We start from the raw sequence: 13,320 nt of genomic DNA, 5'->3' as shown, positions 1-13,320 counted from the left end.
CATTCTCAAGGACACTCAAAGGGTACCAAAGTGTAGGTAAATGCACCTTTCCAGGAAGATGCAAGATACTGCTGTCCAGTGTGTGACTAAGATGGTAGGTTGTCAGCAGAGAATTGGGAAACCGTCAGAACAAAATGCAGGCTTAGATTTGCTGCCAGAACAAAACATTTGGGAACTAAATGCCAAGGGCTGAATACCGGTTTATTTTATCCTGTTGCTACTCTCACCACATAAAAATGCTTTAAGAATTTTGCCATAAATATTTTATCAAAAAAGGAATGACATGTTATGGAGTCTAGGTGCGGTCACCTCAAAATAGTATTGTGAGCCGCAAAAATAAAACTCTAATAAAGTCAATTAGGTAAAATTGAAATTGACTACTGTTTATCAACATGCCCGAGGAGCCACAGCTCAGAAATTATTTATTTATTTTTGAAATGATATATTTTATAAATCTGCAGTGCTCTAAACTTAGTTATTCTACTTCTAAGTCAAACTTAGAACAGCTAAATTATAATAGAGGCTGCCTGCACCAAGTAATAGGTATTAATAAACAACAGTAACATTTGACATTTCAAAAAACACAACACTTTCAATATGGTTGTGTGTTACACCATTAGCGGATTCCTGGAAGGGATAAAACAGAATGCTCTTCATCACATATTTTCTTTGATTTATTTTTTTGTTTTACTATGCAGTTTTACATAATTTATAACTTTTCAAATTTCTACTTTGGCTTCCTATCTGCTCCTCAGATTAAGCAGCTATTAAGTAGAAAGGTAAAACATCATAGATGTAAATAAAAGGCAAAATTAAAATTCATGGGTAGCGATGCTGCATTTAGCAGACTCTTATACAATACTAACCAAGCAAGACTACATTTGAAAGTCAAAAAACTTAATATTTTACTTGTATTTTTGTTAAAATTAATTGAATTTAGACTGTTATAGAATGTTACATAATAAATGGTAAACTGTTGTTTAAATGAGGTAATGTACGCTGCACTTCCCAATCAAGCCTCCAAGCACTGTAGATTATGTTCCACAAAGTATTTTAGCATCATTCATGTCTTCAATCCTTTAGTAGATCCTGTGACAATATAAGGAAGAAAAGAAGGGATTCTTGTCATACTTTTATCTCTCGTTTTCTATTAATTTAAAAATACATCTTGAGAAGAACAAGCAGCTTTAAATTTATAGTTTATTTCTAAATCATTATCATTTATGCTATACTTAAGGATCATTGTAACTCCAAATCTTTGTGTTTGAATCATGAATTTTATTTTTGCTTGATAAATTCCTTATATTATTATAACACAATCTATATTATAAAAGTTTTATCAGCCGGGCGGTGCTGGCACACGCCTTTAATCCCAGCACTCAGGAGGCAGAGGCAGGCGTATCTCTGTGAGTTCGAGACCAGCCTGGTCTACAAAAGCTAGTTCCAAGACAGGCTCCAAAACCACAAAGAAACCCTGTCTCGAAAAACCAAAAAAAAAAAAAAAAGTTTTATCATTAGAAATTAAGCTACAAAGACATGCTTATCAGAAGCATCCTGTATAAATAGGAAGTTAAGAAAGTAAAGTAAAATATAGGAGTTGAGTTTAGTCTAGCCTATTATCATCAATTAGCCCAACTGGTGTTTAGAATTTGTATGCATCTTCACATGTGTTGCCTGTATTTTTTTATATTAAGACATGCACATGTTACATGGATTTACACTAACAAATTTTATTAAAATTTGATTTAATTTTTATACTTTAAAATACTTTTTAAAAAAGTGTGAGTGTGCTTGTATGCATTCATATGTGTATGAAGGTGATCATGGGGATGAGAAGAAGAAGATTCCCCAGAACCAGGGTTGCAGTTAGTTATGAACTGTCCCATGTGGGTCCTGGGACCCAAACTTAGTACCTCTGAAAGATCAGCGAGTGCTCCTAACAGCTGAGTCTTCTATATAAATCCTCATTTATTTTGTTACTAACATTATAATAGACATTAAAATTAGATTATATTGGCATTTACAAAAAGCTTTCTCTCCACAGGGAAGAGGGTAAAATAACAGTGATGATACCTAAAAATGGCATAAGAAATCATACTATCTTCCTAAAATCATAACTATCTTCCTAAAATACCTATAATACATGCAAATAGGTATACAAAGAGATGATTTAAATGAAAAATTTCCATCTGGGCTAACAATGCTCTCACTCCAAAGAATCATAGACCACCTAGTAAAAACCTCAACACAAGGCATGAGAGGCCCCCCGTTAGAGTTGTTGGTCAGGGTTGTCCAAAAGGCTTCCAAACATTGCAGGCTATTGTTATTGCTCTTGGTTACTGCCCCCAGAGGAAGAAGGTAAATCTCTATTTTTAAAGACATCATGAACTTTAGTACAGGCTCTGAATTCCCTGAACTGGAACTGACCTTAAAGCCTTCCCTGATAACTAGCTTTCATAGTATCAGAAGGCAGTGTGTGCATTTTCAAAGGAGGGAACTCTGTGGGGGGCATTTGATTCATTAGTGGTTGATCTGAGAGGGTTCAGATCACCGTGGGTGATGACAACACTGGGGAGATAGTCCGGGGTGGGAAAAGAAATCAGGCAGAGCAAGCCAGTAAGTAGGGTTCTTCCCATGGTCTCTGGTTCAGTTCCTGGCTCCAGGTTCTCCAGTAGGCTACTCTCAGTGATGGACTATAACCTGAAGACAGGTAAACCCTTCCTTCCCAAGCTGGTCAGAACTGCCTAGATCAATAAACAAATGATAGCTCATACTGGTAACAACTTGGCACAAGGGGAACACTCATGCAAGTGATTAATTTGTAGAGTCACTATGGAAATCAATATGTCAGTTCCCCAGGAAGCTGGGAATAGATCTATCTCAAGATCTAGCTATACCACTCTTATACCTAAGGGATCTTTCATCCTATTCCCAAGACCATTGCTCAACCATGTTTATTTATACTCTGTTAATAATAGGCAGAAATTGGAAATAGCCTAGATTCCCTTCAATAGATGAATAGATAAAGAAAGGACATCCTGAAATTTGCTGATAAACGGATAGACCTGGGAAAAAATTCTCCTGAATGAGTTACCCAGACCAAGAAAGAAAAATATGGTCTGTATTTGTTCACAGTTGAATATTAGCTACTAAGATAATGATAACCAAGCTACAATACGCGGACCCATGGAGGTTAGGTCTAGAGTAAGGGACTGGGGGGAGGGGGGCATATATATCTCCCTAGGACAAAAAAAATGGACTAGATAGTCATGGGTGATTGAGGCAGGACAGTGGAATAGGAGTATCAAATGGGGAAGGGGATGAAAGAAGGGGTAAGGGAGGAAATATTAGGAGGGAGAGCTAAAATTAAGACCATTTGAGGGGTTGAATGGAAATGATACAGTAAATGCTTCAAAAACATACATCCATGTATGAACGCAATCTAAATGAAATTACCAATAACAGGGGTGATGGACACCAACTAAACATCTCTTCTTACTACCATAAGCGTCCAGTACCGGGAATAGGTTAGATCTAACCAAGTTGTTGCCGCACACTGCACCCCCGTATGCTCTCTATGTGCTAGAACCCAGTTCGCGAGCTTCGGGCAAGGGGCTGGAGCTTGAGGAAACACACACAGAGACAGACTGACACACGGACCTCCGATCGCTGGTACAAAAGCCCTTCTTTAATAGCACCATGGAGGCTTAAATACTCTGCAGTCAATGGCCAACAGGTGAAAATCCCATCCTCTGATCCTCTAGGCTAGGTACAGCTTCTAGTAACTTCAATTAGAAGGCTCTAGACAGGGAAGAGCAGCTGAAGGCCAGGACATAATTGGCCCCAACAAGTTTATTGCCAAGGTTATTGGTTGCTTTCCACAAACTGACAGGAAGGCCCTATCCCTGAAACAACACTACACAATTCACTGAACATGGAAAAATCAAGATAGTGTTTATCTAAAACCTTCATACCTATGGACTAGTGTGCATGGTACTGGAAAGTACTTTGCATTCCACGAAAGGAGAAAGGTAAACACCAACCCAGCTACAAACCCTTGGATCCACAGTGATGACTTACCTGTAAGATAATGTTAGTGCAATAATGGCACAAAGCTTGTGGGACTAATCAAGCAGTATCTGGTTGGATTAAGCCCTCCTCCTCAATCCTTCACCGTGCTTGTGTATCCAAGACCAAAGACCAGATAGGCCAAGGACCCAGTGGAAAACCAAATACTACAATTCTGCTAAAGAAATAGAACAACAAAATGACTCCTAAAGATATGCTGCTGTACTTTTATATCACTGACTTGCTCAGCCATTATCAGAAAAGCTTCCTCCTGGATCAGATGGGAACAAACACAGAGAGAGACTCACATCAGACACTATGCAGCGAGTAAAAGGTGTTGGGTGTTGAAACACTTAGTCCTAAAAAGGACATCTCCATCAAATCTCTCTCATAACGGCTCAAGGAACCCTGCGGAAAAAGAAGCAGAAAGATGTAAGAGCCAGAGGGGAAAGGCGACACCAAAGAAACAAAGTCTTCTAAATACAGCTGGGGATGTATATACGAACTCACAGATCCTGTGGCAGCAAGCACAGGGCCTTCATGTGTATGCTTCAGATGGGGGTCCCATTGCAGAGAGGGGAAGTGGGTGCAAACCCATCCCTAACCCAGAAGCTATATCCAATTGGTAAGCACTCACAAAAGAAAAATTAATTTCTTCAACAGTCTTACTGAGGATACAAACCACTCCTCAGAGCAGTAGATGTTCAACACAGCATGAACTCCACGGTCATCTTTGGAGGTTGTTTATCTCATAATGTTTTGTCAGGGAATTTTCTTTTGTTTCTGGTTGTTGTTGGTTTTTTTGAAACAGGGTTTCTTTGGGTAGTAGACCTGGTTATCCTAGAACTTGCTCTATAGAGCAGGCAAGTCTCAAACCCAGAGATCCTCCTGCATCTACCTCCCAATTGTTGGAATTAAAGGCATTTATCATCACCACCCAGCCTATTTTTTTCTGTACAGGTCCTCAGCATACATATTATGATTTCCAATTTTGTGTTTCTATGGGATCCCTGTATATATGAATATATATGTTTCTTCATCTATATGTGTATGAACATGTGTGTTTCTTCATCTATATGTGTTTCTTGTGCTTTAGCTTTGCTTCTTTTTCTTCTTATTATTTTGTTTTTGTTTGTTGTTTGTTTTGTCCTCTCTGGATTGTTTGTTATTATTTTATCTTATATTAATATTACTTTTAAATGCTTATTTTGTTTGTTTTCTATTGAGAGACAGAAAGGGTATGGATTCATATGGAGGAGCGAAGGAAAGGATCTGGGAGGAATTGGGAGAGGTGAAGCCATAACCAGGATATATTTTATAAAAAAAATCTATTTTCAATAAATGAAAAATAACTAAATACAAATATAAGAGTGACTAAGAAATCCATTGCTAAATCTCAGAAAGTTTTATGATAAGGTCACAGAAGAATAAGGTTCCTAAATTACTTCATGAATATTTCTTGTTAAACAACTTGGCTATTGGAATTCTACTCACTTGGTGCACACCCATTCTGCAAGGATGCAGTATCAGGAAGGACCTTCAACAAAAAAAAATATGTGGATGATATTAGACCATTGGACTAAAACCCAGTGAGATTCATAAACAACTGATGTAGAGTTAACAGAATCTAATTTGAAAGCTATTTTGCCCTGATCTAAAAGAGATAAGCTACAAACTAGAATTGGGAATGCTGAGCTACTATGGAGAGAAAGCTTCTGGGAAACTTATCTGTTTCTCATTCTGAAAGAGTTAATGGGTCAGATGGTGGAGGTAGAAATCTACACTCTAGGTCAACAGACAAGAAAGTGAACAGTAGGGGAAATCATGGTCCCTATAGGAACAGGAATTATTAGACCAGAATGATGCACAATGGTGCCTGGAGCCCTACTGGTGTTAGTAATCTTGGAGGTCAGCTGACCTTCTCCTGGCAAAGTTGAACTCTTTCTTTTGGTAGGTGACATCTGCTGCCTCTGGCTCCTAGGAATGAGCGACCAGACCAGTGCAAGTCCTTGGACTTTTGAACCTATGCACAATTGCCAGCTCATTCCAATATTCTGTGTTGAACTTCTTCTTTATTATTGCAAGACCTTTAAGCTGATCTTAATGAAAAGTTTTCTTTTGATCTTTGTCCTTCTGAGCCTTTGTGAACATAAGGAAAAAAATACCAAGTTCTTGGCTAAAGAGAAATAGAAAGAGATAACAATTTGATGCCTAAGGTGAGATGACAATTATTATCTCCAGTGACAAGTGGCATATAGAACAGAGCAGCTAACCTTCTCAGAAGGTTCATTAGAGACAAAAGACCTTAAGGTAATAATTTAATTTAAAATGCATGGATAGACTGATATAATATATACATAAATATATTGGACATTTTAAAATTCTATTATATATCATTCAATAATTCTTACTGGTATTAGCTTGGTATCAGATGGAAATATTCTGCAGGATTATGATTTGCTAAGATTACAGTAAAATACACAGAGCAGTAATCACTATTTTACTTTTCCAATGTCTTCTTCTCTGTCGACAGGAGTCTGGAGGTTGACGAAGGTGGGAAAAGAGTCCACAAAACCAAAAGGCAGTTTCCCCTTGAACCACTGTCTGAACCTATCATGAAAAGAAATGGTTGCCTTGGCAACAAGAACAAAATTAATGCTTTCAAACTCTGACTTCTACTCAGGTAACCTTTTAGTTCTATCGTTTTCAGATATATTTTGATACTAAAAGTCAGGTTTCTTATTACCAGTGGATATTCAGCAGCTAAATGCCCCTTTTACTTCTTATTCAAAAGTTGAGAACCTCATATTGTAATTTTACTTGAGGCTTTGGGGCCCTGTGACAAGACTCAATTATCACAGCTGAATAACTTTCAATGCACTTAAATAACAATTTAATCTCTAAATCAATGTGTTCAATAGAAAATGTAAAAATTTCATCTTCTGTATTTTAATCCATTCATTTTTCATGATTTACAAGGTTAATACAAATTCCTTGTTAAAAATTAAGAAAATTTAGCAAAGTTGAAGAAAATTAAGATGGTGTAAAATATAACAATAACTATATCACTTTATTTTGTTCTTTCATGAATATTTGGGAGTGAGATTCATCTTTCTTCTTCTTCTTGACCTTCAGAAATCTGTTGCTTGTTGGCATATCCTATCAAGGTAGCAATTTTTTACAGCAGCCTGATATTACATCAGCATTATATGTGAATTGCTCCACTATTATTAAATTCTATGGCTTTATAAATTTTAATTTAAACTATTGTTAAAAACCCTTGCATACAAATCTTTTTCATGGGTTTCCATTTATTTCCTTAGATTATATTCTCTTAAGTAAAGTTTTGTATCAACCGATGTGATATTTTTGTAGTTTTGTCTTACCCCTAGAATGATATATTTTGGAGTCATAACTGAGAATAATTGCTTTTTCTCTAGCTTGTGGAAAATCCCTAGATTATGAGAAATTTTCAGCCAGTTGTTTTTCTTTCTAACAAGTAAGAATGTCCCAATGTCTTCAAGTTCTATCTCGCACTGCAATTCATCATTGTGTGCTGCATACGAAACTTATGGAAGCATCTTAATTTGTTTGTTTAAATATGAGATTTTAAGGTATTTTTATAATTTACTGAACATATAAATTGATATTAAGCCAATTATATAAACTTAAACCTTATACATTTGTTTGCTTAATTCTTTCATTTTACTTCTTTATTCGCTCATTTATTTGTGTCTGTATATATGCATGTGTATCCAGATGGTACATACAGGTTATGTACATGCATATGCAAAGTTGGAGGTCAACCTCAGCTCTTGCCTCAAGGGCTCCTTGACTTTCTCTTTCAGCCAAGGTTTTGCAGAGAAACATAGGATTGAGACAAGGTTAACTGTTTGCCTCCTCATATAAGAGAATGAAAGTGAAAGACACCACACTTGTCTTTTGTTTTGTTTTTAATTTATTCACTTTTAAGTTTTCCAAAGTCTCGTTTAAAGAGGGCATTATTATAAAATGTTCCAAATATTTTATGTAATGCGTGATCTCAAAATGAAAATCTGTTTTTAAAACATTCTAGAAATGTGAGGCTACAGAGATGGCTCAGTGATGAGGGCTACTTGCTGTTCTTTGAGAGGAAATGAGCATGGTTCTCAGTAGCCATTTTGAATACGTCAGAGCTGCTGGCATCTACAGTTCCAGAGAACCTTTCACCCTCCTCTGACCTACACAGGCACTACAAGCACACGAGAAGGACACATATCTATGCCATACAGACACATATAAGTAAAAAGAGTAAAAAAAATTAAAAAGAAATATTGCTGTTTTTACATGCCTTAAGGAAGCATATTTACCAAAAATTACACACACACACATACTTGAAGTTAGGCAAATTGGTCTGCCTCACAAACCCCACAAGAGCTATAGATGTCTAATACAACCTCCAGTATGAGAAATAAGAATCCTTTCAAGTTGTTGGGCAGGGGAATTCAATGGACCTGCCCAATCAAAGGTTATAACTATCCATGACTAGTGAGGTCATGAATCTTAGTAGAGAACCTACTATTGCTGCTTTACTAAACCAGAGAAGCAATTGTATTCTAACTCATCCTTATAACCACAGAAAAGAGCTCTCACCCATCATCAAAGAATCCTTTTTTTTTTCAGCAGATAGAAATATTACAGAAAACCACATCTGGTCATAATACAGAAAACAACTGATCATTGCATGCCAAGACCAAAGGATGTGTCCACAATACAACTCTTATACCTAAGACTCAGGACATCATTCAGACTGCAAGATTCAGAAGACAAAAAATTCTGCTGTGTGATGGTGTGTCCTAGAAATGACAAGGATGCTAAACCCATAATACTCAACAGTATGGCTGCCTAAACCTGACCTGAACAATGAAAGTACCAAAATATATGTTAATGTGGAAGGAAGGATTACACGTACACTCTCAGATAAGAACTATGGGTAACCAGTGACTACTGAGAGAGGTAGAATTATTATTTCCCAGGGATAAACCCTATAATTGGCTATTTAATAGCAAAAGATCAGTTCTGAGATCATATACATACAAATATCACTATACAGACTCAGTAGATTATATTTATATATTTTTGACAAAAATTGCCAAAGGGAAACAGGCCATGAATTTGAGAGAGCGGAGGGGTCATGAGAGTGGTTGAAGAGAAGAAATGAAGGGGTTAAATTGTAATTATATTTTAATTAAAATTAAAAATTTAAGAGCAGAAGAATTGGTGCCTAGCCCAATTGTCATCAGAAAGGTGCCTTCCAGCCACTTATGGAAACAAACACAGACCCACCCACAGACAAACATTTAAATGGAGTTCAGGTAATTCTGCAGAAGACGGAGAGGAAGGATTGTAGGAGCCAGAGGGATCAAGAACACCACAAGAAAACTCACAGAATCAACTAACCTGGGCTCATAGGGGCTCACAGAGGTTGAACTGACCGACAACCAGGGAACCTGCATGGGACTGGTGTAAGCCTCCTGAATATATGTTACAGTTGTGCAGCTTGGTCTTCTTGTGGGGCTCCTAACAGTGGGAATAGTGCTATCTGACTCTTTTACTTACTTTTGGGACCCTATTCCTTATTTTGCATTGCCTTGCTCAGTCTTCATACATGGGTAGGTGCTTAGTCTTACTGAATTGATATGCCTTTTTTTGTTGATGCCGATGGAGTAAAATCAACACGGGCAAAGTGTAGCCCCCTGAATCACAACCCCAAGCCTTTCAAGTACTCTGGGTCACATCAAAATTCATTTGACAGTTACAAATGTTCTTAGTAGTTCGTCCCAAATATATTTTGTAGGCATAAGAATATAATCTTTACCTTCTCATTCTATGACTATTTTTTCAATATATAAATAATCAAAATATAGACTATATAAAATAAACGTATTTCTGAATAAATATTGAAACATTTGTGCAAGTTAAAAAAGTCACATTGATTATTTTTATTCCATCTATGGAAATTGGTGATGGTTCAGAGAAGAGCTTACTATGACTGATATATTTAGAAGCCCGAGAACTAGCAGCTTCTGTTCTATTTAAGTTCATCAAGAAGCAAAAGTTAAGGGAAGTAAGAGACCATCAACAGAGAAAGATGTGTTAATCCTTCCTAGTCTATCAAGGAGGATGTCTTACAAGCAGGATGTAAACTCAGGGTTTCCCCTTCCTTATAAAATAAACTTAATAAGATGTTTTTTGTCCTCCCTGGACCTCATTTTTATGTTTGTATTATAAAAATAATGAGAATTCCAATTATCTTCAGAACAATTAATTACTTGAATAAAATTTTTAAGTTCTTTAACATGGTACATTTAAAAGATTGTATTGGATTTTTTTTAATTACCACTGATAATGAGTAATTTAAAATGTGAGATAAAAATTCTATGTTGGATTTCTTATCTATGTGTTCAAAGGCTGAATAAAAGTAAATGCTTTATATCTATTTTTATAGCTAATGATCAAATTTTTATAAGTATGTACCATTGAAATAAAGAAATCAGCTGAGGTAAAAATTTATACCAGGCTCTCATAGGAAACCAGGGGTTTGATTCAGGGGGCTACACTTTGCCTGTGTTGATTTTACTCCTCTGTCAATCTAATAAGTAAGGAGAAAATAGAAATCCCTTAAAAGGCAATTTTGTAATTAAAATGATAGAATTATAAAATAATAATGTAGAGGTATGTCTGAAACTTATAAAAATGACTACAGATACAGGAGGCCTTTTATTCACATAATTAAAGGATTTTAGAGGCTTTATCAAGTATGTAATGTAAATTGACTGACTAGAACTTACAACCTCTAGTTTCTCAGAGAAAGTCTTTCTTGTCTTCTGCTTTTACTATACCATGTGCTCATCAGCTTTGACCTTACTCAGAATCATCTGAAAGATGTGATATGTTGGTATTTATATATGTCAAGGGACCAAGAAGACGAAACTAGACATCACCAAAGGATGTAATTTTTGGTTGGTAGATTCCCCACATATTTCTTAATTATTTCTGACATTTTGTCTATTTCACTATAACCTTCCTTGGAGGATACACATAATGAAAAAAAAATGTTCTTCATGACCCAGAAGAAGAAATACATCTTCTGTTAATAAATCCCAGCTGAAATCATCTAAGAGTTCACATTTATCATTTGTACTGTTTTGTTTGCTAAACTATTCTTAGAACCTGAAAAATAGTTTCATTTCACCATGACAGAGATTTGAGATAAAATTTGACAGTCTAAGAAAAAGATATTTAGACAACTACATGAGGCTATAAGCCAGGAAAATCTGAAATATGAAAGTTGCTTCCTCTGTCTACCCTCATCCTAGATTCTCTGAAGATGGAACAATCTCTTATCAATTGGTGTACACACACACACACACACACACACACACACACACACACACACATATGCAATCAGTAAGTGTAACCCCAAATACCTTGCATTAATAATGATATTTGAACTGAGATACCATAAATCCTTTAAGCAACAAATGTGTGTAACTGAAAGACAAACATGCAAACTGCAAATAAAGTCAAATAGAGAAGATCTATACCATGCACTGCCCACATCTGTGTCTAGGATGGAATTTACTTGTGTGGTATGCAATAAGGCATGTTGGTAAAAGCAGTTCTCAAAATTTAAAATTTTAAAGAAATACACAAGACCTATATTATATTAAAGACAAAAGACCTATCTCGTTTAATAGAAAGTTGGTGTATTTTTCCCCATTTGAGAGAGCAGCAAAGATGAAAAACTTCTTTACAGATGACCTCAGCTAACTGTGCCTCTCAGCATCAGTATTTTCATATCTCTCCATCCCATGCTGTGTCTATGAGATACGATCACTAGAATACAGTAGACTTGATTTGGAGTGACTTTCAGGACAAAGTTGTAACTTAACATCCTCATGTTGTATTAGAAGAAAAAAATCTTTGGGAAGTTGGCCCTTATGCAAGAGGACTGAACATCCTGGGACTGTCATACTATAAGTCTAAGCTGGGTCACCTGCAGAGGTAGAGATGACCATCTTGGCTTATAGTATTTTAACATTCTTACCTGTGTCATCAGAAAGTCGAGAGAAGAAACCATAAAACTTGCATATTGCAGAGCAGTTGAGCTTTTGAAGCTTCCATTTAGAGGAGTTCTAAGACAGTCACTACGTGGCAACTTCCCAGACAGAGTAACACGGGCAAAGTCCAGGAATAAGTACAGGAGGGACCCATAGAGAGAACCACACAGTAGACATAGAAACAACCATCTAAAGGACCGCCAGCAAGAAGCAATTGACAGAACCTGGAAGAACAATATGGAAGATCCCCAGCAAGAATCTCCAGAAAAAAAAACAGCCTATTGGAACCCCATCAAGGACTACCTGGAAGGCATCCATTTAGAACTACCCAACAGAACTACAGAAGGAAGAAGATGGTACATCCCCAGTAGGAACTGATCAAACCCACACCTAGACCCATATGAAAGGCCTATAGTAAGAACCACATGGCAAAACCCAGCTTGGAACAACTCACATATTTGCAACAAGAACCACTAGACAGATACCTGCTAGAAATCATAATACAAACTCTCCCCAAGAAGAACCACCTGATAAATCCAGTCCAGACCAAATCCCAGCATGGAAGAGCAATTAGGGATCCAACTTTACCCCAAACCATGGAGTCAGTTGCTAAGTGCTAGAGAGGAAAAGACAGTTTTCTCTAACAAAGTAGTCCTTGGTAAATGACCATGCTCAAGTGGAAGATAATACATCCAAGAATATTTGGGCAACAAATTGGTCTTGATGTGTTTTGTTTTTGTTTTGACACAAAGATTATTGGTTAGGGAAGGTGAGATAGATCTGGAAATAGCTAGGGGAGGGAAGGAGAATATGACTCCAGCATGTTGCAAGAAACTCTCAAGGAAATAATATAGAATTAGTACATTTTTATGATAATCAAGATTTAGTATCTTACAAGAATCAGAACAAAGCATAACACTGAGCTGAGCAAATGGACAAGGAGAAACAAGTATCCATTTTTCCAGTCATGTATAAAAAGAACTACAAATAAAGAGAACTTATCCTACTATAAAAGTTAACTAAAGATTGTTATCAGACAGCTGCATATGAGAAGAAGAATTTGTAGTATACTACATCTAATTAACTAGAGGCATACACATCAAAATGAAATACAATTTTTACCTATCATCTGATTTTTTTTTTTTTTTTT

At 36.4% G+C, this 13,320-nt stretch overlaps 1 long non-coding RNA gene across 1 annotated transcript in view; it reads right to left on the bottom strand.

The window, feature by feature from the left end:
- Positions 1 to 660: 660 nt before the first annotated feature.
- Positions 661 to 13,320, bottom strand: part of LOC113458244 — a 24,992-nt gene continuing 12,332 nt past the window's right edge. The window contains exons 2-3 of the long non-coding RNA XR_003378651.1: positions 4,377 to 4,476; positions 661 to 1,089 (exon numbers count right to left, since the gene is read on the bottom strand). This is a non-coding gene — a long non-coding RNA (uncharacterized LOC113458244). The remainder of the gene's footprint in view (positions 1,090 to 4,376; positions 4,477 to 13,320) is intronic.

This window comes from Microtus ochrogaster, unplaced genomic scaffold, assembly GCF_000317375.1.
Source record: "Microtus ochrogaster isolate Prairie Vole_2 unplaced genomic scaffold, MicOch1.0 UNK12, whole genome shotgun sequence".
In the NCBI taxonomy this organism is placed as follows: Eukaryota; Metazoa; Chordata; class Mammalia; order Rodentia; family Cricetidae; genus Microtus; species Microtus ochrogaster.
Note: the sequence above shows the minus strand (reverse complement) of the source record. Positions and strands in the feature narration are given on the sequence as shown.